Here is an 11,640-nt window from a genome sequence, read left to right as displayed (position 1 = left end):
TCCAAGGCCGGTGATTCCATAATTTTTGCCAGGGGTTGTAGAACTTCACTTTTTCCACATTTTTATGCTACAGCCTTATTAAAAAATGGATTAATTCCCCCCTCAAAATTCTACACAGAATACCCCATAATAACAATGTGGAAAAAGTTTTTTGAGATTTTCACAAATTTATTAAGAAAAAAAAAGAAATCACAAGTACATAAGTATTCACAGCCTTTACCATAATGGTCAAAATTGAGCTCAAGCACATCCTGTTTCCACCTTTGCTTAATTTGTAAAGTGGGAGGTCCCGGAGCGCAGAGGATGGGTGGCTCCGGTGCAGAAAAAAGGGGGGGCTTGCGAACAATGCTGTGCGCCACACCGAAAAATAAACTGGGCATGTATTGTAGTCCCAACACTAGTCACACCAAATCCGGATAGAGTACAAATTCCTCAGTGGTCCCTCGTTTATCGCGGGAGTTACGTTCTCCGCGTTCACACCTGGCGTGACGCGAGCAACTGCAGCCACAGGTTGCCATGTAATCCCTATGTAAGGACGCATTTTGGTGCCAAACCGCCCAGCGCGAAGCGAGTGAAGCTACGCGAGTGAAGCGATTTTGAGCGTTTTGCGCGTTTGTGGCGCGATATTGCGTCGCGTCACGTCGTGTTGCCCTCCTCCCCAAGTTGAAAAATCTGAACTTTTTCGTTTCTTCGCGCCGCAATGACCAATCAGGGACTGAGTATGTAGTAATGTGGAGATGTCTGGAGTTTGACTGAAGATGTGAACATGTCCTGTCTCTGGTAGCAGCCTGTGAGCAGGACTTATGTCTCTTTTGTCCTTTATTTCACAATCATGACAGAGTTTTTGGAGCAAGCAGCAGCCCCGCAGCAGCGGGAGCAGAGTTTCTTTTTCTTTCTTTTTTTACGTGCACGCGCGGGGGAATCATCCATGGAGATTATTTTACTTATTAACTACACAGATGTATAATAAAGCAAATGGTGAGTGGTTTCTAAAGACAATTATGACATAGTTTTTTGGGAAAGAGCGAGGAGCAGCCTCACAGCAAGCCGGAGAGTTTCGTTCTTTTTTTTTTTTCTTTTACGTGCGCGTGAGCGAATCGTCTGTGTGGAGAATATTTTATTAATTAACTACACAGATGTATAATAAAACAAATGGTGACTGGTTTCTAAACACAATTATGACAGAGTTTTTTGGGGGAAGAGTGAGCTGCAGCAAGCAGCGGAGTTTCTTTTTTTTTTATTGTTTACATGTGCGCGCGTCAACGGGACAGTTGGTCCTCAAACTGGGTCCCGCAGAGGCGGAAGGACCACTGAAAGCGGCCGTCATTCAGACGCAGCTCCTGCAGCAAATAATGATACTCTCTGTATTGGGAGCTTTTCACAACAACTCGCTCCATGTGAAAGGTCCGTCATGATGACTTGACGCCGAGCGTAATGGAAGCTCCTCCTATTTGATGACGCACCGGGGTGAATTTTCACTGCGAAAGTCTACCCAAGCAGAGCGACACACCGGGTGAAGGAGGCGCGTCCATCGCCACGTGACCCCCGCGAATTTGTAGCATCTGATCGCGCCCGGTGTGAACGCGGCATAACCCGCGGTAAATGAAATCCAAAGTAGCGCTATTTTTTACACTTATTATAGATGTTTTAAGGCTGTAAAACCCCTCACTACACACTTTTCTCAAACAGGCATTAACATTTTCTCACTTTTCTCTCTTGTGTAAACACTCTCTTTTTTCTTCTGTGCGAGATTATAAACAGACACATGCAGAACACAATGCCCAGCTCTCCCTTCACTCACTGCCTCCGGGGGTACGGATGCGGGACCCGCAAAGAATCCAAGTCCTCTCTCGGTGGCCACGGAGCTCTGCAGCTACGGTCAACATCCGGATCAAAACAGCGAGCGTAGCCTCTGGACCTGTTGCCAGATTTGGCGCAATTCCGCACAGCAGACAGGAGGGCGGCGGTGTGATTGGCAGTGAGAGCAATCGCGATGATTTTTAAAAAATATTTTGTTAGTCAAGAGAGGTGGCGGATCACGGATCCAGTATAAATAGCTGGCGGAGCCACCGTCAGAGGTTCCGGAGCACGCTCTGGCTTGCTCCCCCTCAAATTAAGCCTTGGTTTCCACTGACCATCCTTGAGATGTTTGTGGGGAGGTGATGGTCTAGTGGTTAAGCGATTGGCTTCAGATCAGAGGATCCTCGGTTCAAAACCCAGCCAGACCAGAACATTACAAAGGGCCCTTGAGCAAGGTCTTTAATCCCCTAGTTGCTCCCGGTGTGTAGTGAGCGCCTTGCATGTAAGCACCCTTACATCGGTGCGTGAGTGTGTTTGCGTGAATGGATGAATGCGAGGTATAATTGTAAAGTGCTTTGAGCTTCTGATGCAGATAGAAAAGCGTTATATAAATGCAGTCCATTTCTACAGCTTAATTAGAGTTCAGGTGGGGTAAATTCAGTTGATTGGACACAATCTGGAAAGGCACACACCTGTCTAAATATAAGTTGACAGTGAATGTCAGAGCACAAACCAAGCATGAAGTCAAAGGAATTGTCTGTAGACCTCTGAGACAGGATTGTCTCGAGGCACAAATCTCGGGAAGGGTACAGAACCATTTCTGCTGCTTTGAAGGTCCCAATGAGCACAGTGTCCTCCATCATCTGTAAATAGAAGAAGTTCAGATCTACTAGGACTCTTCCTAGAGCTGGCTGCCTGTCTAAACTGAGCGATCGGGGGAGAAGAGTCTTAGTCAGGGAGGTGGCCAAGAACACGATGGTCACTCTGTCAGAGTTCCAGCATTCCTCTGTAGAGAGGAGAACCTTCCAGAAGGACAACTATCTCTGCAGCACTGCACCAATCCGGCCTGTATGGTAGAGTGGCCAGACGGAAGCCACTCCTTAGTAAAAGGCACATGGTAGCCCACCTGGAGTTTGACAAAAGGCACCTGAAGGACTGTCAAACCATGACAAACAAAATTCTCTGGTCTGATGAGACAAAGATTGAACTCTTTGGTGCGAATGCCAGGTGTCATGTTTGGAGGAAACCAGGCACCATCCCTACAGTGAAGCATGGTGGTGGCAGCATCATGCTGTGGGGATGTTTTTCAGCATCAGGAACTGGGAGACTAGTCAGGATTGAGGAAAAGATGAATGCATCAATGTACAGAGACATCCTGGATGAAAACCTGCTCCAGAGCGCTCTTGACCTCAGACTGGGGAAATGGTTCATCTTTCAGCAGAACAGTGACCTGATGCATGCAACGAGGATATCAAGGTGCGCCATGCAGCATTATATTCAAGAAGACTTGAGGCTGTAATTGCTCAAAGGGTGTGAATACGTATGTACATGTGATTTTTTTAAGACTTTAATAAATTTGCAAAAATGTCAAAAACACTTTATTCATGTTGTCATTATGGGGTGTTGTGTGTAGAATTTTGAGGGGAAAAAATAATTTACTCCATTTTGGAATAAGGCTGTAAAATAGCACAATGTAGAGAAAAGTGAATGAAGTCCTGTGAATACTTTCTGGGTGCACAGTACATTCATGGTGAAATGTTAGTGATCAGTGATCAGAGGTCAGCAGTTGGGATTAGAGGCCAGCAATCAGAAATAAAGATGGGTGATAAGCATATAAAATAAACATTAAAGTTCAGCAAAGAATCAGGAATAAAGGTCAGTGATCAGAATTAAGAATGAATGATCAGAATAATAATTTAAAAAAAACAAGTGATAAGGATCCCCGTGACCCTTAATTGGAGTAAGCGGTTGAAGATGAATGAGTGAGTGATCAGGATGACAGATTAGCAATGACACACAAATATGAGGAATCACCATCAGTGGTCACCAAACAGGATCAGATATGAATCTGCAGGATCCACCTCCTCATATCTGTAGGTTGTGTCCATGTAGGGATAATGATGTGGATCTGATGGGTAAACATGCATTTTTTTTTTTTTATGTAATTTTTGGACACTCACCAGAGTGGACTAAAAACTGAAATTTGGCTGAGACTTAGATTAAATTGCATGTGGCTCTGGGGCCTTGGCAGCAGAAGAATGTCTTTCATGTTTAATATTGGAAACCTTACAGTTTATGTTTGGATAAATTTGGATTTCTCACTAATCAGCACAAGAAAATGCTGAAAGCTGATAATGCTGAATTTTATTAAATCAATAAAACCCTATTTCACATATTATTCAGAGACTACATCCCATTTTGCCGTATCTTTGGCCCATTGCGCGTTTGTGGTTGCGTAAGATGCCATCCTGGAATAAGTTGCCTAACTCACACAGCTACAAAAAGGGCTAAAAGATTTAATATTTCATCAAATGCATTACACAGTTTTAGCTCCACAGCTGGTGGATCTGCTGTGGTGATGCCGAATGAAAACAAGGGAGCAGCCGAACGGTCTTACTTCATACTGAGTTAGACTTCAACTGAAAGGACGTCAAGTAGGAATGGATTTTTAGTTTGAGAAAAAATGATCTTTTTTATTTCATCTGGCTCAGATAGATAGATAGATAGATAGATAGATAGATAGATAGATAGATAGATAGATAGATAGATAGATAGATATCATCAAATCAAATCAATTTTATTTATATAGCGCCAAATCACAACAAACAGTTGCCCCAAGGCGCTTTATATTGTAAGGCAAAGCCATACAATAATTAGGTAAAAACCCCAACGGTCAAAACGACCCCCTGTGAGCAAGCACTTGGCGACAGTGGGAAGGAAAAACTCCCTTTTAACAGGAAGAAACCTCCAGCAGAAGCAGGCTCAGGGAGGGGCAGTCTTCTGCTGGGACTGGTTGGGGCTGAGGAAGAGAACCAGGAAAAAGATATGCTGTGGAAGAGAGCAGAGATCAATCACTAATGATTAAATGCAGAGTGGTGCATACAGAGCAAAAAGAGAAAGAAACACTCAGTGCATCATGGGAACCCCCCAGCAGTCTAAGTCTATAGCAGCATAACTAAGGGATGGTTCAGGGTCACCTGATCCAGCCCTAACTATAAGCTTTAGCAAAAAGGAAAATTTTAAGTCTAATCTTAAAAGTAGAGAGGGTGTCTGTCTCCCTGATCCGAATTGGGAGCTGGTTCCACAGGAGAGGAGCCTGAAAGCTGAAGGCTCTGCCTCCCATTCTACTCTTACAAACCCTAGGAACTACAAGTAAGCCTGCAGTCTGAGAGCGAAGCGCTCTATTGGGGTGATATGGTACTACGAGGTCCCTAAGATGAGATGGGACATGATTATTCAATCATGAAGACAGGAAGTCTTTTCTACAAACACATTTTACGTGTGAACTAACAATGTCCAGTAGGTGGCATCATTGTGCTGTGAGTGTGTTAAATTTTCAAGCACAAGGTCACAACAAACACATTTTACGTGTGAACTAACAATGTCCAGTAGGTGGCATCATTGTGCTGTGAGTGTGTTAAATTTTCAAGCACAAGGTCACAACTTCATAAAGGAAAAGTGTTACGTAACACAAAAGCTTCAGCCTCCAGAAACTGACACCATAAATGTCAGCACCTCTGAATCCTAAATTCCTTCAAATTAAATTTTATTAATAGTGCCCCAAAACCATGGAACTCTGTGCGGCTTTCATATTGTCCTCAACATGATGTATACTTAAAGATGTTCATTTAGCCAACAACTGCTAAATAAACATAAAAAAGATGGACGAGGACAAGCGTCAATAAAATGGACACTGGAGTGCACTCAGACAGAGCCCACCTCCAGCAAGACCCAAGAGTCATGTTTTTTTGATGTCATAATACAAAATCTAATAGTGTATTAAAAAAAAATTGTTGCAGTGAAATTGAATCAACCCTTTAGTAATCCAAACATCACCTGCACACAAAAAATCATTTTGTGAGCCACATGACCTCCAATCTCCTTCATGAGCTGGCAGCTGAATAAAAATTCAATATGAGCACGTTCATTACAGGGGTCAAAATCAGAATCAGAATCAAATTTATTACCAAGTTCTCACATACAAGGAATTTGATCTGGTGTCAGAAGTAAGACATGAAGGAGTCAAATAGACAAAACTATGTTCACTGTCAATTAGGGAATAACCCTTTGTGGACATTCATGCTGGTTATATGGTCGCAAATAGAGTTTTACTGGTGATGCGTTAGCGGAGCCGTAAAACGGCTATTCTAATTCTAATTCCCATTCTAATTCAATTCCATGATTTGCACGGTTTATATTTCTGGAGGTAATTTGGTCGGCGAGGCTTACCATCAAGATGAGGCAGTGTCACTCCAACAGCCGTCAGGGTGCGGAGTAATCCATCAAACGTGAAAATCCATCAAATCCATCAAATGTGAAACAGTAATTCTGTATCAGAATCCACATCAATGCTTTAGTATGGTAGCTTTAAATTCACCCATTTAGGCGGCGGCATTGGTATGTGACGTTCTCTCGCTCTCAGCTAACAGCTAGCAGTGCGTGCAGCAGGTGTTCTGTCGAATTGTGCGTCTCGTCACTTAAATAGACAGTTCCACGTCCTGATAATATTGCGCATACGCAGTTCCGGGGAGGACAGGAATGACATCTCGTCACAACACTGGTCAGGGCGTGGAGTAATACATCCAAATGTGAAACGGTCAAATATTTTGCCAACGTTACCCCGATATTATACGGTCGGAAATCTCACACTCTTAACCAATCAGATTCACGGAAAAAATGTAATTAGATTAGAATTAAGTCTAACATAGTGGAATGGGGCTGTGCAAGGTATGTAGATGTACAGTACCTTTCAGTGCAGGGATGATCAGTCTGTACTTTGTGGGAGTGGGGGGGAGGCAGGGAAAATGGGGGTCTCTGGCATTATTTATAAGTCTAGCTGCGGACAGAAAGAAGCTGTTCTTGGGTCTTGAGGTTTTAGTCCTGATGGACCTCAGACATCTGTCAGAGGGGAGGGTAACAAAAAGTTTGTGTCCTGGGTGCGAGGGATCAGCCGCTATCTTCCTTGCTAGCTTTGCAAATCGGTTTCTTATGATTTTTTCTGGGAAATATGTTTGATGGTAAACATTCAGAAAGTCTCAGAATTCTGTGGGTGTGCATGTGGAGATACTCCTGCAATAAACACCATTAAGCAGCTTGTTGTGGATTTTTGTGACATGCTCCTATCTGTCTGTGGGACACGCCTACTCAGCATGTGATGGCTCTGTGCTGCTTGAGTTTAATGTCCGCTCGTTAAAATGCCATGTGAATGAATGTATCACTACACTCCTGATTCATTAAGAGTTACTGAGACAGAATAGTAAGGCAGCCTGTGGCCTACATACAGTTTTGTGCCATAAGAGGTCTTCTAATTAAACAGGCTTCACTCTGTCTCAGACTGCACGTAGATTATAATATGTGTCAGGTTTATCAGCTTCACAAATAAATGGCACTCTGACTCCTGTTATGGATATATCACAAACGGCACGTAGTATATTGTCAGAATAAAAGTTGGCCAATAGCGTGCTATTTAAAGTGGCTTATCTTATCTGTATAAAGCCTGTTTGGAAACACAAGCACACCATTCATATCACTGTTGTAACAAGTGCAGAAAGCTTTTGTAAGGTTAAAGGAATGCATAACATGCCCTGTAATAATAATAATAATAATAATAATAATAATAATAACTGATAAAAGTTTATCAAATTAAGTTTAGTCTACTTATGTTAACACAAACCTAGAACTGTTTTTCAAATACAACTCCTTTTCCAGTGAAGTTGGGACGTTGTGTAAAATGCAAATAAAAACAGAATACAATGATTTGCAAATACTCTTCAACCTATATTCAATTGAATACACCACAAATACAAGATATTTAATGTTCAAACTGATAAACTTTTTTGTTTTTGTACAAATATTTGCTCATATTGAAATGGATGCCTGCAACACGTTTCAAAAAAGCTGGGACAGTGGTATGTTTACCACTGTGTTACATCACCTTTCCTTCTAACAACACTCAATAAGCATTTGGGAACTGAGGACACTTAATTGTGAGTGTCATGATTGGGTATAAAAGGAGCATCCCCAAAAGTCTCAGCCGTTCACAAGCAAAGATGGGCCGAGGATCACCACTTTGTGAACAACTGCCTGAAAAAATAGTCCAACAGTTTAAGAAGAATGTTTCTCAATGTTCAATTACAAGGAATTTAGGGATTCTATCATCTACAGTCCATAATATAATCAGAAGATTCAGAGAATCTGGAGAACTTTCTACACATAAACGGCAAGCCCGAAAACCAACAGTGAATGCCTTGACCTTCGATCCCTCAGGTGGCACTGCATTAAAAAACGACATCATTGTGTAAAGGATCTTACCGCATGGGCTCAGGAACACTTTAGAAAACCATCGTCAGTTAACACAGTTCATCGCTACATCTACAAGTGCAAGTTAAAACTCTATCATGCAAAGTGAAAGCCATACATGAACAACATCCAGAAACACCACCACCTTCTCTGGGCCTGAGCTCATTTGAAATGGACAGACACAAAGTGGAAAAGTGTGCTGTGGTCTGATGAGTCCACATTTCAAATTGTTTTTGGAAATCATGGACGTAGTGTCCTCCGGACAAAAGAGGAAAAAGACTATCCAGATTATTACCAGCGCAAAGTTCAAAAGCCAGCATCTGTGATGGTATGGAGGTGTGTTAGTGCCCATGGCATGGACAACTTACACATCTGTGATGGCACCATCAATGGTGAAAGGTACATCCAGGTTTAGGAGCAACACATGGTGCATCCAAGCAACGTCTTTTTCAGGGACGTCCCTGCTTATTTCAGCAAGACAATGACAAGCCACATTCTGTACATGTTACAACAGCATGGCTTCATAGTAAAAGAGTGCAGGTACTAGACTGGCCTGCCTGCAGTCCAGACCTGTGGCCCATTGAAAATGTGTGGCGCATTATGAAGCGCAAAATATGACAACGGAGACCCCGGACAACTGAAGTCGTACATCAAGCAAGAATGGGAAAGAATTCCACCTTCAAAGCTTCAACAATTAGTGCCCTCAGTTCCCAAACACTTATTGAATGTTGTTAGAAGGAAAGGTGATGTAACACAGTGGTAAACATATCACTGTCCCAGCTTTTTTGAAAGGTGTTGCAGGCATCCATTTCAAAATGAGCAAATATTTGCACAAAAACAATAAAGTTTATCAGTTTGAACATTAAATATCTTGTCTTTGTGGTGTATTCAATTGAATATAGGTTGAAGAGGATTTGCAAATCGCATTCTGTTTTTATTTACATTTTACACAATGTCCCAACTTCACTGGAATTGGGCTTGTATTTATATTTTTTCTTTTTTTTTTTTTACTTTCACTTTTGATGCTCTGTGTGCTTCTTACCCTGTGTGCTGCTATACAATGCTGCTGGAACCCCAATATCCTTGAGGGCGTCTTCCCAAGGGATCAATAAAATTCAATCTAATCTAATCTACCTGCAGACTGTAACCTCATGGCACTAAATCCTCCACATTGCAGCTATGAAAAACAAAAACATCTTAACTTGACATCCAGTCTCACCAGTTTTTAAGGGTTAACATGCATAACCTACAGTTTGGTCCCTAAAATAGCATAAAATATTACAGTTATTTTTGGCTTCACTTTTTTTTACAAACCGAGAGCCTAAAAAGTCAGAAATTCAGGGTCACCCAGACAGTCGAGGATGTCAAATCTCTGCCATTGTTGGGCTAAAGGTGTTTCACTTTTTTCTTTCTTATACTTTGTCTTGTTTCGTTTTTACGGCGCACAGCCAGCAGGAAACAGATCTGTGAGCTGCTGCTCCTCCGACCAGCTGCAGCTCTGAGTGCAGCTGACAGGCTTTATTCTGACATATTAACACTGTGCAGGAAACAGAGAGAGAGAAACCTTCATGCAACAATCTGACTGACTGAACCTCTGATCACACAAACCAGCAGCAGCAGCAGCAACAAAACACCAATCACCTGCAAGAAAATCAAGATCATGACTGAGAGGAAGCCAGCTGACGCTCATTCGAACCCGTTCAGTGTTAACAGGCAGCTGCTGCCGTTACAGTCCGCCTGTTTATATTAAAACACCAGTCTGTTGTTGTTGTTGTTGTTGTTGTTATGTGGGGTAAAGGTCGCGCTGACGTCGTCTCTTCTTTGCGCCTTTCGGAGCCGCGTCAGGCGCTGAAACGTGGTTCGGAACGCGATCGGATCTTACCCGCTCGGTGCTGGTTCTTCTGGTTGCGTTTGGTTTGGTCGGAGCAGCCTCCCATGGTGTGCAGACGCCCGTGTGATGGAGCGCAGAGTCTGCGGTGCGTCTGTGCCGAGCGAGCGGCGCACTGATGCTGCGCACACCCACCGTCCGCGGACCACCTCAGGACGCGAGGAAGCCTTTCTCCTAACAATATAAAAGTGGAGGCAGGCAGCAGCTCTATACCTGCTACACCCCACCCACCTCGGAACAGAGTCTGATCACAGTGTCTACGTGCTGGAATACATCAGCGCTGGAAGGGTTTTCACACAACAGTCCAACCTGTTGAACATGTTTCACCACACAGGTAAACACAATGTACATCACTGACTTAAGTAAACAATTATCACCTTTAAAACTATATGAATGAAGCTAGATCAAAAGCAAAAACTAACCCCAAATAGGAGAATCTTTAAATCTGCCTAAAATGGCCAAAATTTGCCACTTCATAGCTCAAATGGAAGAGAAGTACCGACAGAAATTCTGATAACTTTTAGAAGCCTTAGGATTCTCAAAGTTAACTATAACCTGGTTTGAGTCCTACCTTTATGGAAGGTTGCAGATTGGAGGCACCCTGTCAATTCCTGCCACAATTAAATGTGGGGGCACCCCAAGGTTCTATTCTTGGCCCCTTGCTGTTCCTGATTTACTTGAAGGATATGCCCTCAGCAGTGGCTTGTAAACTGTTGTATTCGCCCTACTGACGTATCCCATAATCCCTTGCGTGCCAGTGAGTCGCTGCAGTCAAACAACATATAGAGAATCCACATGACAATTGTGGATTCTCTAATTATACTACAAAAAAATGTAATTTTTTTTTATGCCTTTCATCACGTTAATAAGAGACTGCATGCATGATATCCTGAAAACTTGCTAAAACCATTATAACAAATAATCCGTGTCTGCTACATAGGGTGAGGAGCTCGGTCACTCAGGAGGAGCTCGGAGTCGAGCCGCTGCTCCTCCACGTCGAAAGGAGTCAGTTGAGGTGGCTCAGGCATCTTTTCCGGATGCCCCCTGGACGCCTCGCTGGAGAGGTGTTCCGAGCACGTCCCATTGGGAGGAGGCCCCGGGGAAGACCCAGGACACGCTGGAGGGACTACATCTCTCGGCTGGCTTGGGAACGACTTGGGGTTCCCCCAGAGGAGCTGGGGGAGGTGTGTGTGGATCGGGAGGTCTAGGCGGCTTTGCTTGAGCTGCTGCCCCTGCGACCCGACTCCGGATAAAGCGTAAGATGGATGGAATTTAATAAACGCAAACTGAATTTCAGACATATTGTATATATATATATATATATTAGTCTGGAACAAAGAGGGCAAACAGTGTTGTAAAGAACAATAATCAAGATGTTAAAGAGCAAACTTCACTTTCCCCCAGAACGACATGATCAGGAAGCGAGCGCAGCT

At 43.1% G+C, this 11,640-nt stretch overlaps 1 long non-coding RNA gene across 1 annotated transcript; it reads right to left on the bottom strand.

Moving 5' to 3' along the window:
- Positions 1 to 1,265: 1,265 nt before the first annotated feature.
- Positions 1,266 to 10,531, bottom strand: LOC117507369. The gene is made up of 3 exons (XR_004559697.1): positions 10,202 to 10,531; positions 9,454 to 9,460; positions 1,266 to 1,277 (listed from the first exon to the last, which is right to left on the bottom strand). It is a non-coding gene; the product is annotated as an uncharacterized LOC117507369 (long non-coding RNA).
- Positions 10,532 to 11,640: the final 1,109 nt, after the last annotated feature.

Source organism: Thalassophryne amazonica, chromosome 3 (assembly GCF_902500255.1).
Source record: "Thalassophryne amazonica chromosome 3, fThaAma1.1, whole genome shotgun sequence".
Classification (NCBI taxonomy): Eukaryota; Metazoa; Chordata; class Actinopteri; order Batrachoidiformes; family Batrachoididae; genus Thalassophryne; species Thalassophryne amazonica.
Note: the sequence above shows the minus strand (reverse complement) of the source record. Positions and strands in the feature narration are given on the sequence as shown.